Genomic DNA, 15,154 nt, shown 5'->3' on the forward strand with positions numbered 1-15,154 from the left:
GAACTACATTAAAAATCTCTAATTTCTTCAATTCTTCCTATATTAATTATTTAGTGCCCTACATAATTAAGTTTACGAAATACAGTGTCAACATATATATAATCTTAGACTTGGTATTTTGTAAATATTTTTAATATCACTCTTTCGCAACATACTTTAATTTACACTATCAATATGTAAGAATGTCCTAAATTATTTACTTTGTAAAACGTCGCTAAGTTCATATTTATTAAAAATATACCATTTTAGATCAAATGTTTAGTGGGCATTGTCAAAACATGCAATCTTGAAAATAAAATAAAAATATAAGTCCCACTGTGACGTAATGAAAAACATAAACCATAACATAAAGTTCATAAACTTTCTCAGCGTTCAACTAGATCATTAATCGTTCACGAACACCTTGCGTCATACATGCCAAGATATTGGAACTCCCCACATCACAGTGCGCGCCAAGAAGAAACCCTATTGTTACCTGAAAAGGAAAAAGCGAGGGGGTGAGCTAAAAGCCCAGTAAGTAAGTACAAACAAAATACAAAATTAACAAGGGATCTATGTACATATAGTAAACTCATGTATGAACCATTTCTACCCATCAAGGCCATCTATATTAGCCTCTTTCAGCTAGAATCAATCCATCATTTGATGTTCGCTTCTTCAAGGTGACTAGTTCACTAGTAGTACTCTCTTGCTCACTCATAATCGGCAGCTGTACTCAAAAGAGGAAAAAAAATTCAAAGTCACTAGAACAAGACTCAAGTTCATACAGGCATGCATATATGACAAGGATTCAGCTAAGGGCATTTATATATCACAAGGATTTCAGAATTTTATATAATATGACTTACTAAGGGCATTTATGTTACTTGATATACTAGCATATATATAAAATATATATATATATGTGTGAGCACAAGAAGTCACATAATCACCAACATAATAAGCATATTCTTTGAAATATAAAGCAGGACAAAGGCAAAAAAAAAAATCTTAAACAAGACAAAGGCAAATTCATTTCCTTGGAAAAATGACAATAAACAAGAAAGACAAGAAACAAAAATGGACAACAAGGGACTGAATCTAAGGTGAGGTTTCCTCTCGTTTCTCCATGGCGAGAAGCAAGAAGACCAACCAGAAGCCTGCTACTAGATCTAAGGTGACTGAATCTCCGTTGATCCAAGAGACATGTGAAGGAAAGAGGACTGGTTTAGATGAAGATTTGCCGGCTGTGGTGGAAGAGGTTTTCAAGGATTCTTTGGTGGATTTCCCAGAAGTTGGAAGTCTAGGGCCGATGGAAACTGACGAGGGATCGTCTAGAGTTAAGAGGAACGGAGTGAACTGAAATGATCTGGCTGATGGTGAAAATGAGTTTCAAAGCCAGGCGAAGGACAAATGGGCTCAGTTTCGGGCATTGTTACCGAATCAAGGAGGGGCTAAACTAAAATTTGAGGAACTCCTAATTCGAGAGGGCCAAAGAATTGCTCAGGTGGATTTGGAGGAAATCCAAGTTGAAACTTCATTTTGGAACTCAGCTGTGATATGTATGTACTTGGAGCTAATCCTCCTTTTGCTGTTTTTGAAGGTTTCATTAAGAGGATTTGGGGTAAGCGAGGTATTGACAGAATTGCTCGATTGAATGCTGGGTATACTCTTGTGAAATTTAGGGATGAAGCAACTAGAGATTTGGTTTTGGAAGTTGGGGTTCTACACTTTGATAGGAAACCAGTGATTATGAAGCCTTGGACTGCTGATCTAGACACTCTAGAGTCAGTGAAATCTGTACCAGTTTGGATTAGGTTACCGGGGCTTGGGCTGCAATATTGGGGTACTAAATGTTTGAGTGCCCTAATGAGTACAATTGGGAATCCGATTCTAGTAGATAAAGTTGCAAAGGATCGAACAATGATGCAATTTTCTAGAGTTTTAGCGGAGATAGAAATAACAGAGGAGGTTCCTCAATCAATTCAATTTCTCAATGAGAAAGGACAGCTAATGGAGCAACTATTGGAGTTGATGAGGATACAGGTTTAGCTAATGGAGAAATAAAGGATGCAAGGTTTATGGTCATGCTGAGATGATGTGTGATAGGACACAAAATGAGGTATGGAGGCTGAAAGTCAGAAATGTTGATGAGGATACAGGTTTAGTTAATGGGGGTATTGATGATGGAAACTAGATGCTAAGGAGATGTCTGAGTCCCAGGCTGTATCAAAGCCTCATGGCAACTCGAAAGATTCAAAGCAAAATGATGACAAGGCCACCAGGGATTCTAGAGAGAGAACTCCTTCTGACTGGACTACCCCTAAACGGGTGGGGGGAAATAAGAAACTAGTTCTAAATTCTCAGAACAAGCTGAAGAACTCCTATAGTGCATTGCAAGAGAAGATATTGGAGGTTACAAACTTGAGACTTTCTACAACAAATTTATTTAATGGAGAGTCACAACATACTTAGTTGGAATGTCCGGGGTATTAATAAAAGGGAGAAACAGAAGTCCCTGAGTTCGTTTTGTTTTGTGAATAAAATAGGTTTAGGAGCCTTGTTAGAGACTAAGTTGCGTGGAAAAAAAAACTGAGGAAATGATGACTTCTTATTTCAGGCTGGAACTATTATACAGGACCTGCTTCTGAAGGAAGAATCCTTCTAATTTGGCAGGGGCATAGTGTTTCTATTGAGGTTTTGAAGGAAAGTGACCAGTTAATTCATGTCTATGTTCAAGAAGTGAGATCTAATAAAAAGTTCTGTGTTACTTTTGTGTATGGTAGGAATTTGATTGAGGAGAGACTGCAGCTTTGGGATGATCTCTCTGGTTTGTGTTTTCCAGCCACTCCTTGGCTGGTGGCTGGGTACTTTAATGCGGTTTTTGAGGTTACTGATAGAGTTGGTGGCCGTAACATTACTGCCCTGGAATTGGTGGATGCTCAAAAATGGAGAGCCTTAGGGTTGGTTGATGAGATGCGCACTAGAGGTTCTCACTTCACTTGGACAAACAAGCAAGCTAATGAGGACAGAATCTACTCTAAACTGGACCGAATTTTTATAAATGAAGATTGGTTGGACTTATTCCCTCATGCTGAAGCTGTTTAACTGGGAAATGCTGTCTGATCATTGTTATTGTATTATCAAATCTGGAGCTGCCTTGAACTGTGGTGTCAAACCTTTTAGATTTTTTAATATGTGGACTGACCATGATAATTTTAAAGAGATAGTGATGCAAAGCTGGTGCAAACCTAGTAAGGGTTATGGTCTAGAAAGAATAGTTAGGAAATTGGGTAGGCTCAAGCATGTCCTTCGCAAGTTTAACAAGTGTATTGTGGGAGATGTTGTGCAGAACTATAATATAGCTAAGGAGAAATACCAAGCTGCTCAAATTTCTCTTCAAGGTGACCCTCACTCAACAGATATGCAAAGAGAGGAAAGATTAGCAGGTGAGATATTCTCTAATCATGCTAGAATATATGACAACTTTCTTAGGCAGAAAAGTAAAATTAATTGGCTTCGTTATGGTGATGATAATACGGCATACTTTCACACTTGTTTAAAACAGAGAAGGGCTTCTAACTGTATCACTTCTTTTGTTAATGAGACTGGTTAGTTAATTGAGAGGTTTGAGGATGTAGTGGATCACTTTGTGAATCACTTTCGAAAAATTATGGGAAGTCAGAGTAATGCCTCGGTGCCTATTCAGAGGTCTTGTTTCAGACATGGTAACAGTTTGTCTTTGGACCAACATATTTGTTTGATAAATCCATTTACTAGAAAGGAAGTGGAAGATGCTATGTTCAGTATAAATCCAATTAAAAGTCTGGGTCCGGATGGGTATGGATCAAGTTTTTTCAAAGCCATGTGGAAGGATATGGGAGCAGAAATTTCAGAGGCCATTCTTGATTTCTTTGATCGGGGTTTGCTGCCTGAAGAGATGAATAAGGCTACCATTTCTCTAATTCCTAAGATTGAAACCCCCACTAAAGCAGTGGATTATCGACCCATAGCTTGTTGTAATACTATCTATAAATGTATTTCTAAAATGCTATGTGGTAGATTGACTAAGGTTCTTCCTAGTCTAGTTAATCAAAATCAAGGAGCGTTTGTGAAGAACAGATTGTTGGCGCATAATAGTCTTATACTTCAGGATATTATTAAAGGTTATAAAAAGAAAAGCATCTCTCCTAGATGTGTGATGAAGATAGACCTGAGCAAAACTTATGACATGTTAGATTGGCATTTTTTTGGAGGATATTCTTATTGCTTTCTGTTTTCCCAACAGATTTATCAAGTGAGTGATGACTTGTTTGAAGGATACTTCTTATTTGATGTTAATGAATGGCAGGATTCAAGGGGGATTTAGAGGTAAAAAAGGTCTACGACAAGGGGACCCTATTTCTCCTTTGTTATTTGTGCTAGTAATGGAATACTTTACTCGGCTTCTCTGTCAAGCTTCCCTGAACAAGAATTTCAGGTATCATCCAAAGTGTAAGAATTTGAAAATTATTAACCTCTGCTTTGCCGATGATTTGGTGATATTTTGCAAGGGAGTATCTAACTCAGTTCAGATAGTTAAAGATTGTTTCACTGAATTCAGTTTGGCATCTGGTCTGTCAGCCAATTTGGAGAAATCTTAGGTTTTCTTTGGGGGTTTGGCTGAGATAGAGACTAAACAGCTGTTAAATAGACTCCAATTTACTGAAGGGTGCTTTCCTCTAAAATATCTCAGAGTTCCTCTTCGAACTACAAAATGGAAGGCTGGAGATTGTGCTATTATTATTAAAAAGATCCAGCTGAAGCTTCACACTTGGTCTAGTCGTCATCTCTCTTTTGCTGAGAGGGCTCAATTGATTAATTCTGTTCTACTGGGTATCAGAACATTCTGGATGAGTATTTTCATTCTTCCCAAGAGTGTTATCAAGGAAATAGATTGATTATGCAGGAACTTTCTCTGGGGGATCAAGGACAGTAACAACAATCGCAGTAAAATGCATCTTACAGCCTGGGATCAAGTGTGCCTGCCTACCTAAGAACATGGGTGGTCTTGGTTTTAAGGAGGGGGCTAATTGGAACAAAGTGTTACTAGCTAAATTTGTTTGGGCAGTATCCTCTAAACAAGACATTCTTTGGGTGAAATGGGTAGATTCCATTTATCTTAAGGGACAGAATTTCTGGGATTATAAAGTCCAACAGGATGTGAGCTGGTATTGGAGAAAGATAGCCAATCTGAGATCTATTTTTCCTTCTAGAAACCTGGAAGAGGTAGCTAAGAACAACAAGATCAGTTTGAGAGCTCTATATAATCGGATGCTTAATAAAGATAGAGTGCCTTTTGCAAATGTGGTCTGGTGTACTATAGCTGTGCCTAAACATAGGTTTATTTTGTGGCTAGCTACTCTTGGACACCTTCTCACCTGTGACAAGCTATATCTATGCCAGTTGAAGTTAACATCCTTACTTTGCTCGGTCTGTGAAGAGAATCAGGAATCACATTCCCATCTGTTTTTTGCTTGTCATTTTTCTCAACAGATTAGAGCCAAAATGGAGGAATGGCTGGGAATGGATATTTGGCCGAGTAGGTATGAGAAGTGGAGCTCATGGATGGTTGGAAAGCCTAAGGGCCTGAAACAAAACGTAGCTGCTACAGCTCTGGCAACTGCTGTGTATATGGTTTGGTGGAACAGAAACAAATGAATCTTTGAATTTAGCTCAATGTCTGTAGGTTATGTTGATCAATTGATCAAGTTTTATTTGAAAACTAGACTAACTAGGATTTCTAAGCTGAAAGTTAAGAAAAATGACTTAGCTTTTTTTGAAAATTTTGTTCAGTTGTAAGGTTGGTTGGCTGGCTCGGTTGAGCTTGTTTTGTATCTGTTTTGATTGAATTTCAATGTAATCATATTTTCATCAAAAAAAAAGAAACAAAAATGGACTAATTAAAAGAGAAAAAAGGCAAGCATAAACCAATCATAGAACTAAAGTATTATGCCAAAGTTTAAAAAATTGATAAGGAAAGTTTCATTTCCTTGGAAAATAAAACAAGACAGAGGCAAATATGAGAATAAGGCAGTAAAGAGGAAATGCAAGAAAGGAAAAAGTCTATGAAATGTACTAAATCAAAGCGAACAAAAAGATATTTCAGAATAAGCATATTGAAATAAAACAAGTTAAAGGCAAATATGAGAATAAGCATACTTAGCTTTTGAACATCAATGATCCAAAAAAATTATAACTTCATCAATTAAAATGGCAAAAAAGGCAGTAAAGAGAAAATGCAAGAAAGGAAAAAGTCTATGAAATGTACTAAATCAAAGTGAACAAAAAGATATTTCAGAATAAGCATTCTGAGCTTTTGAACATCAATGACCCAAAAAAATTATAACTTCAACATTTAAAATGGTAAAAAAGACCGTGAACAGGAAATGTAAGAAAAGAAAAAGTCTATGAAATGCACTAAATCAAAGTGAACAAAAAGAGATTTCAGAATAAGCATATTGAGCTTTTGAACAAGAATGACCCAAAAAAATTATAACTTCAACTTTTGAAATGGCGAAAAAGGTCATAAGCAAGAAGTAGGATGCTTAAAAATCTCGTGTCTCAATACTCGAATTTGAGATGGGAATGGTATATAGCATACCTGCTCAGTCCAAATGTTGATCATAATAGGGTTTATACCTTTTAAGACCTTGTGTTTTTCCTCATTACCTGTTTGGACCCTCTGTTTTGACAAATTACATTTTAGACCCTATATTTTACAAAATTGTTAAAATAGAATCCTAAACTCAATTTTGATGAAAAAATTAAATATAACAACACAGTTTTTAAGCAGAATGATTTTATTTTTATTCTGAATTGTTAGTTTGGTAAATTATTTGTGATTTTAGTTGAGAAAACATTGACCAAAATCGGGTTTAGGGTTCTATTTTAACCATTTTACAAAACATAGGGTCCAAAAAGTAATTTGTCAAAACACAGAGTCCAAAAAGGTATAAACCCATCATAATAATATATGAATATATATAAGATAAGATAAACCACTTTAATTTTATTGGAATTGAAGTCAAACAACTACTGAACATCATAGGCATACTCATTTTTTAACATCGTAGGCCCAGTAATAAAAAATAAACCTAAAATTAACATTAGAAATCATATAAAGTTACATACTAATTTTTATTTTTGGCTGAATGTGACCCTGCCCAAAGGTAGAGGGTTGCAAAACTAACATTTTTGAAACCAGAAAGCGAGAAAATGGCAGTCTATAAGCTGAACTAACACAACAATTACAAGAGATAAAAAGACAGATTATGAACTGAGCTAAAACAAACTAATCTATGATCCTAGACAAAAACAAAAATAGGGTAACAAAGAAGTAAAAAAACATAGATAATAGTCTCAAAAGGCCACTAGGTATGCTTACAAACTTTAGCAAAGGCCCCCCCCAAAAAATATACAATGGTGACTAACAAAATCCAAAAATACTACAATATTGAGGCAACTAAAACACACTTTATATCTGCTTCCCAACATTGGAAAAATGTTTGCAGCACTTAATTGATCATCATCCAAAACAACAACAATAACAAAATATGGCCTAATAGTGACTACAATTAAATGCTAAGACAAAAAATAAATAATTAATTAAATAAACTACTGAAAATATCAAAACTACAGCATGAGGTCACTAACCAAGATGTTTATAAGCATAGTTTTCTGTAAACAAAAAAACAATCTCAAAGTGTGATATATCCCACTCCAAACTCCTTCGTAATTGTAAGTATAATATATATATATCAAAATAGATTATATATAATAGTGTTCTACTTGGGGCGAGAATAAACCACAAACAATTTTGATTGGAATAAGCTTGTTTTATCATTGACAATTTAGAGAGTTTAAAATACAGTAGGAATATTAACTATTATTTCTAATTCTTAGATCTTATCTCTAAAAAATAGGACACTGACGGCTAATGAAGACTAAGCATACAAAAGCTTATCCAAAATTAAGTACTATTTCATTGACCCATACTTAAGCAAGCAAACTTGTTGACACATATTAACGAAAGCTCTTAATGCAAATACTTCGGTATCTTCATGGACACTCTATGAGATTATCATGGCTTATTAAAGAGCAATAACACCATACCAAAGAAATCTTTTTATCAATTGCAAACTTTGGTAAAAAGTCAGGGAAAAAAAAAGGTTAAGAAATAGAACCTACAAGCACATATAAAGAGCCAAATCAAATAAAAAAAGAAATCCTATATCACAAAACTGACACAGTTACGAGGATACAAAACTTTATTAACAATACTTATTAATCAAGTCAGTCACGACTACAGAACTTAAAAAATACCAAAAATCATACAAACTATATAAATGCAATTATAAGCTTCAAACTTGACATGGTACTGCTTCCATTTTTAGTTTCTCGTATTCAAAATAAATATGTTTATATCTATACCCATATATACTCAAATAACATTAGACAATTTTTTATGTTATGTTTTCCAAGTCAAAATTATATGAAAGTCACATAAGGTTAACAATTAAAACAAAACAAATAAATAATAGAGCTATTTGGTCTATGACATGGCAGTAGATCATAATCAATTAACAAACTACATATTTAATATCGAGGAACTATTAATATATATAAGTATATAATAGGTCATTTAGTCTTCATCAGAAAGTCATTGGATAAAATACAAACTACATTTAGTATTCCCCTGTATAATTAAGAAGACTATGTGCATATATATATATATATAATTACAAAGTGAGACTTTAAACTCTCTTTCTACTCACTAGAATTTCCAACTTGTCCTCAAATTCAGTCAAGTGTGAGAATGACGTAAACACACGAAAAAGCATTAGCAATGCACGAAAATGATAGAGAGAACTAATGGAAGTACAAATCCCAAATTATCATTTCTTTTATTGGGTAACCAAACACTAAAAAAAGAAGAAAAGAGACATAGATATACCTCTTGAACGTGGTATAAAGCTGTCTGCGACGACTCGGTGGATATGAAGTTGTCGGCGTCAATTTTCGACAGAGCTGAGATAGAAAGACCTAGAAATCGTGAATGGTACGTAGGACAGAATGAGATAATGAACGGCAGTGAGACAATGCAGGCGCAAAGACGGTGAATGGTGGAAGAAGAGAAACCCTGAAATCTTGACTGGCGGCGAGAGGCAGACCTAGAAATTGTGAAAAGCTGAGAGAGTAATAAGCCGAGAGACGAAGAGAGGGGGAGAGAGAGTGAAGGGATGTGATATAGGCGGATTTGTAAAGATTAGGGTTATGTAATTATAGTTTTTTTTTTTTAAAATATTATTAAGGTTATATAAATATATATTGTTTAAAGAGAAATTGGTAAAAATAGACCCCTTTTATATTGTATTTTGCACAATAACTTACTTTCAAAATATTTTAGGTAAATGGCCTCTTTTTTAAATTAGTGGGTATAATTTTACCCATTTACCTTTTCATTTACTTTGACAGAAAAAAAATAAAAATAAATCCAAAACATCAAAAATCCCTAAATCCTAAAACTCTCTTCTGTTCCTTTCCTTCACGCACGGCTCACGGCGCCGTCGCTCACGGCGCCGTCGCTCACAGCGCCGTCGCTCACGGCGACGCACAGCGTGCCGGCACTCACGGAGGTCTTCTCCTTCACGCACGGCTCACGGCGCCGTCACTCACGCCGACACAGGTATGCGACCCGAGCAACCCATCCCTCCCTCTCCTCACTCACGGCAAGCCACCCTTCCTCTTCTCCTTAAGTCACTCTTCTCCCTCCCTCCCTCCCGTCTCTCTGTTACTCTCTCTATATATATATATGTTTATGAATTTGTTTTTTAATTGATGTTTTGTTTTACTGATTATCTCTCTGTTACTCTCTCTATATATATGTGTGTTTATGTATTTTTTTTTTAATTGATGTTTTATTTTACTGACTATCTCTCTGTTACTCTCTCTATATATATATATGTGTTTATGTATTTGATTTTTAATTGATGTTTTGTTTGACTGATTATATAGAGTATTACCAAGTACTCTTCGTTTATCATTTATTTGAATTCTTGTGATGCAGATTCTTACTCTTTTGCAATTTGGAGGATATACACTTGTGAGGAACTCAAGTGACTTGTTCTTGAGTTTCAGGTTTGATACACAGCCAGTACTAAGGAAAAAAAAATTCTTGCGGCCTTGAAGGATTTTGACTTATATGCATAACTCGTTGATTTTTAGATTTCTTGTCCTTTAGTGTTAATTTATGGTATGCATATATTAGGATAATAACAAACACTTGATGGCAGATTAGTTTGATTGCTCATCAGCTTAGATTTCTTGTCCTTTACTGTTAATTTATGGTATGCATATATTAGGATAATAACAAACACTTGATGGCAGATTAGTTTGATTGCTCATCAGATTTTTTCTGATTCCATAAGCAATATGAATTGGACTCGTTATTCCCTTCACCACCCTATCGAGAGCCATTAACATAGTTTCATTTTGAGCCCCTAAAATTTAAAATTTCATAATTTTGGCCCTTAAATTTTATTTATATTTACTATTTGGTCTCCATATGCATAGGATAACAAATATAGAACGTTATTTTAAATTTTGGTATAGGTCTAAAAATGACATATTATAGAGTAATAATTGAAGGTGAATATTGAGAATAATAGGCCTAGCTAGCTAGGGTAGAAGTAGTAGTAGGTTAACCCTGAATTGGTCCCCAACACTTAATGTGCTTGCTTATTGTAAAGTTGGGTCACGACAAGACAAGATTGACAAAACCCATATTATCCAGGGGTCTCCACCATCTCTATATATTCAAATTTTAAAAAATAAAAAACATAAAATTACAAATATATATATATATCATCTATTGGGTTATTGATTGGTTTCTTGCATTGAATTGTGATTTATGAACAAATCAATTGGGTTATTTACTAGAATAGGCACAATGCATGAATGAATTTATTAGGATAGTGTAACGACCCAAATTCAGTGTTAAGGCTTAAGGGCCTGGAGTTGTGTGCCTGGAGGGCATGATGGGATTTTGTGTGTGACTTTATTAAGTTTAATGCATCATTATGATTTATTGCACGTTATATGACTATTGGATTATTTGAGATGCATGACTATGTGAATCGGTATGCATGTAGAACTGATTGTCTTAAAATGAGCATGATTGTAACTTGGCCATGTTAGGGCATAACTGTGATAATTATACTATGTGAATTGTGCCATGTGAGTGTGATGTTTTACCAGGATGCACGCATCGGGACGGTCCTAGTGAGCCAGTTAGTCTAAAAGTCACAACGGGTTGTTGTACCCGGCTCGGGAGGAGCCCAGGGGTACTTCGGGAATCTTGTAAGTTGAGTTTAGAAAGAGTGATTAGTATTGGTAATTTGGTAACCATTTGTAACTGCTGTGAGTAACAAGTTTTAAGATAGGAAGTGGTAGAATTGAAATGAAAGTGTTAAGACTTAAGTACCCTTGAAGGTTTAGCTTAGAAGGATTAGTAAGGAGGGGTAATTTGGTCTTTTGGCAAGGCAAATAGACATTATGCAGCTGGGATTTAGGGGGTACGGTTTGGGCATTTGGGTCACTTGTGGCTTTGATAAATTAGAAGAGAAGGAAAAGAAGAGGAGAGAAAGGCTAGGGCAAAGAAGAAGAAAGAAGAAGAGGTGTAGAAAGGGGGCTGAAGTGGGAAGCTTAGAAGGAGATCAAGGGAACTTTTAGGGTGGATTCTACTCTTGAGGTAAGGATTTTATGCTTATTTAAGTTTGTTTTCTGTGTTGGTTGAGGAATTTAATGCTTGAGTTAAGATTTTCATGGGTTTTGATTTGGGTTGTTGAATTTGAAATCAAAGGAGTGGATCTTGTGTGTATTGATGTTTTGGATTTGATTCTAGTGTTTATGGGGTGTTAGATTGTTCATATGAGGTTTGGATTTGAGTTTTGGGGTTTAGGTTTTGGTTTGGGATGATTTGGGGAGGTTAAAGCTCGGGGAAAATTGCAGGAAAAACCCAGAATTCTGGGTCTGCGAAGGCGTGCCGCGGCAGGGTTTTTGTGTGCCGCGGCAAGGGAGCTTCTGTCTGATGGGTGCCGCGGCACAAGGATGTGGTGCCGCGGCACAAGGCAATTTTCAGGGTAGCTCTTTTTGGCAATTTTAGGTCTTAGCTCCGGGGGTTCGTGGGATGCCTCCGGGGTGTTGTTTTAAGGTTTTAGAGGTCCCGAGAGTGCGGGATTGGTCCCGGGAAGTGGTTTTGGGTTTGGTTAGTATTAAAAGTGTTTTATGTGTGTTGTGACTAGGATTTCGGAGAGGCTCGTGCTAAAGGACCGTGCTCGTGACCGTGGTACTTTGGAAAGCACGGGATACAGGTAAGAAAACCGTAACACCCGAGTTTAGGGCATGGCCCCACTGTGTGATTGTAGGGCGTGGCCCCGGATTGTATTACGTGCAAATTCTTAAACTTAAATGAACCATGATGTGTGTGAATGTTTATTTTGAATGTACTATATGTGTTATTATGATGAAACGAGCGGCAGAGGCCGGGTACGGCATAGGCCGGGGCGGCCGTGGGCCGAAAGTAACACAGCACATGGGATGCTTATATTCAGGGTGGGACCCAAGGGATACATGAGTGATCCTCGCGGTGAGAACCGAAACTCCAGGCTTTGGTAAGGCCTTGGGAGCGGCATGGCCGTACTTGTTTATTATGGTGGTTTTCTTATGTATCAGTGAATTATTGCCAGCTATTTACTTTGCATATGTTATGTGTTATTTGGGTTTTCTTGCTGGGCTTCGGCTCACGGGTGCTCCGTGTGGCAGGTAAAAGCAAGGAGTCAGTCAACCGGCCATGAGTATGGAGAGCGTGGGGGCGGCGCGTACATGTTCGGCCTGCCCGACTGCTTTGGTTGGGGGCATTTTGTATATGGCTGTATTTAACCATTCTTTTGATAGCTGATCAAGTGTAAATCTATTTTGAGTTGTAAATATTTTGTAAACCTTATTTTGGGATCCCAGATGTTTTATAATTAACGTTTTTAATGAAACTAAACATTTTCAAAGAGTACAGCCTTAAACTCTGGTTTATTCACACTTTTGGTTTTAGAAACCACTTGAGTCAATTAGATGCACAATTTCTGTTTTAAACTCACTTAGTAACGGCTCTAAGGTAGTAGGGCGTTACAGATAGAGTATTTGTTTGTATGTTTTTTATTAGGAATATATGGTAGTGACAATAAGCTTTTGAGCATGGCTTGTGAACGGGTTAAATTGGTTGACTCAGTGTTTGTAATAGGTACTTAATTTTGGACAGGTTAGCTGTAAGTTGTTTGTCTCATTCTTTGTAATAGATATTTAGTTTTGGACTGTCAAATTGTAAATTACTTGTCTCAGGTCTTGCTGAATATTTTACAGGTAGTATTATTACAAGAAAAATGGTGTCTGGATGTTCAAGCACTTCATTAGTGGCATCTCCTAAAAAACAATCAATAAAGGAAGTAACAGAAAAGTCTCCAATGACATCGGGCTCTCCTCCAACTCAAGCAAAAGAAGAAGCAATTAGAAAGTCTCCACAAAAATCATCTTCTCGTCCAATACATGCAAGAGAAGAGACAAATGAAAAATATTCATTGAAACCATCACCGCTGTTGTCTAAGGTATATAAATAAATAATAGAATGATATCATTGTTGGATAAGTAAGAATAAGAATATAATTGATTCATAATGTTATAATTTTACAGGTGAAATCTTTAGACATACCATCACTAAGACCGATATTGATGGAGAATGAACATTTTACAAGTCGTGTATCTGTAGCCTACAGGATACAAGTGTTGAGGAATATACGATCACTACTTTGTTATGAAGATTTGGAAGCATTCACACCTTCTTGTTTTGGTCATCTTCTTAAACTAATCGATCTAGCGAAGAGTAGTGGGAAGTTGATACATTTTCTTTTACCGTGGCGGGTACAAACTAATAAAGAAAATGAGTTATGGTTTGATATTGATAGTCAGCCTGTTAGGTTTTCAATGCACGAGTTTGCATTGATTAGTGGCTTTAATTGCGAAAAATCCAATGACCCAAACTTGAGTAGTCTAAGAAAGGGTAATAGGCTTAAAAAAGAGTATTTTAGGGACACAGGACACATTACTCTTAAAGATTTGGAAACTATGTTTGTGGATATGAGTGAAGAAAATCTAGTAGGGGAGTTGAAAAAAAAGAAGAAATACATAAAGAAAAATCGGGATCATTTGAGACTTGCTTTGCTTTATTGTTTGGAAGGAGTAGTGCTTGCACATGATTTTGCACAACCTATAGGGGAGGAAAACATGGGTATTGTTGAGGACTTTGATGTCTTTAACAAATATCCATGGGGTAGGTTATGTTATAATCTCACATTAGATGGTTTGAAGACGAATTTGAAGAAAAAGTCTGTTAAATACCAAAATAAGGTTGGTGGGAAAAAAAGCAAAGAATCATACAAATTATATGGTTTTCCTTATATTTTTTAGGTTAGTTGTTTAATAATATATTTGAATGAATTTAAACATCAGTATCTTGTCTTTAGTTTGTCTAATTTATCTCTTTTGATTTTTGGTTTTTTAGGTTTGGATTTATGAAGCAATACTTTTACTTGGAAATTTATTTGCAAACCAAAAAGAAGGAAATGCGACTCCTTGTTGCTTACATTGGGAAGCAAAAGAGCCCGAATACAAAGAGATTAGTCAGGCATTGAAGCTTACTCATGGAAAAGTAAGTCAAAATTACCATTTTGGTGATGCGTGAATTTAATTTTAATATGGGTAAGGTAAATTTAAGTCGTTATATGTTTGTTTGACAGATTGACGTACATCATATCCTCCATTCTTCTGAGTTAGAGAAGTGCCAACCATACATGAAGGATTTTGAGTTATTGAATGATAAAGTCGATGACTTGATTGATACCTTTGTTAAAAAACTTAAGGTTTGCAGTCTTGTTTTGAGTGAATACAATAAGGAAGAAGAGAAGGTTGATGTTTCAGATGATAAAAAAATGTGCCCTTCAGCTTCAAATGTCAATCCAAATCAGAATTCGGGCAATGTGATAAAGTTATGGGTTGATTTGGAGAAGAAAATGAACACTCGTTTTGA

At 35.9% G+C, this 15,154-nt stretch overlaps 1 long non-coding RNA gene across 2 annotated transcripts; it reads right to left on the reverse strand.

The window, feature by feature from the left end:
• Nucleotides 1-211: 211 nt before the first annotated feature.
• LOC133807303 (uncharacterized) lies at nucleotides 212-9,279 on the reverse strand. 2 transcript variants are annotated; one of them, XR_009879257.1, is made up of 3 exons: nucleotides 8,975-9,279; nucleotides 584-709; nucleotides 212-475 (listed from the first exon to the last, which is right to left on the reverse strand). It is a non-coding gene; the product is annotated as an uncharacterized LOC133807303 (long non-coding RNA). The 2 variants fall into 2 exon arrangements; XR_009879256.1 differs by having other exon boundaries at nucleotides 561-709.
• Nucleotides 9,280-15,154: the final 5,875 nt, after the last annotated feature.

Source organism: Humulus lupulus, chromosome X, assembly GCF_963169125.1.
Source record: "Humulus lupulus chromosome X, drHumLupu1.1, whole genome shotgun sequence".
In the NCBI taxonomy this organism is placed as follows: domain Eukaryota; kingdom Viridiplantae; phylum Streptophyta; class Magnoliopsida; order Rosales; family Cannabaceae; genus Humulus; species Humulus lupulus.